Source organism: Seriola lalandi, unplaced genomic scaffold (assembly GCF_002814215.2).
Source record: "Seriola lalandi dorsalis isolate HSWRI2012SDOR001 ecotype SW California unplaced genomic scaffold, Sedor1 jcf7180002054928, whole genome shotgun sequence".
NCBI classification, from domain to species: domain Eukaryota; kingdom Metazoa; phylum Chordata; class Actinopteri; order Carangiformes; family Carangidae; genus Seriola; species Seriola lalandi.
In genome coordinates, this window is record NW_019525480.1 from 61,475 (window position 1) to 62,003 (window position 529).

The following is a 529-nucleotide window of genomic DNA, read 5'->3' on the forward strand; positions in this document are numbered from 1 at the left end:
GAAAGGGTTATTTGGTTATGTGTGGCTTTCTAGAAAACAATACATTTTTACGTTTAGGCACCCCTGCGATCGTCACACTTTTTCTGTTACAAACTGAACCCGGCCCCCCATCAGAGAAAGGAAAAGTTATGTGGCCCTCACAGGAAAAAGTTTGAGGACCCCTGTACCAAGAGAAAAACTATTCGTCTGAAAAGAAAAAAAGGAAAATAGCTGTTAATTCTTATATTTTTTAAAAACGATATATATTTATATATATATTTAAGGCCGGTGCAAATATCGTTATGTAAATATACTGTGTAGGTACTGGACAGTTTTTGGATGGATACATTTAAGGATGAACACTTTCACTATAAAAAGTAAAGATAAGTTGATTTGTTTTACATTTACTTTATTCTCTGTGCATTATTCCTTGAATAGTTGTCATGGTGTTCTTGCAATAGTGGGAAAAAAAAAACCAAAAAAAAACTCCATAGTAAAAACACATGAAAAGTTTAAATTTGCAATACAAATTTGAACATAACATTGAAGT

General features: G+C 32.1%; 1 pseudogene; it reads left to right on the top strand.

Annotated features, from left to right (window-relative positions):
• Nucleotides 1-529, top strand: part of LOC147817622 (odorant receptor 131-2-like) — a 3,776-nt pseudogene that overhangs the window by 277 nt on the left and 2,970 nt on the right.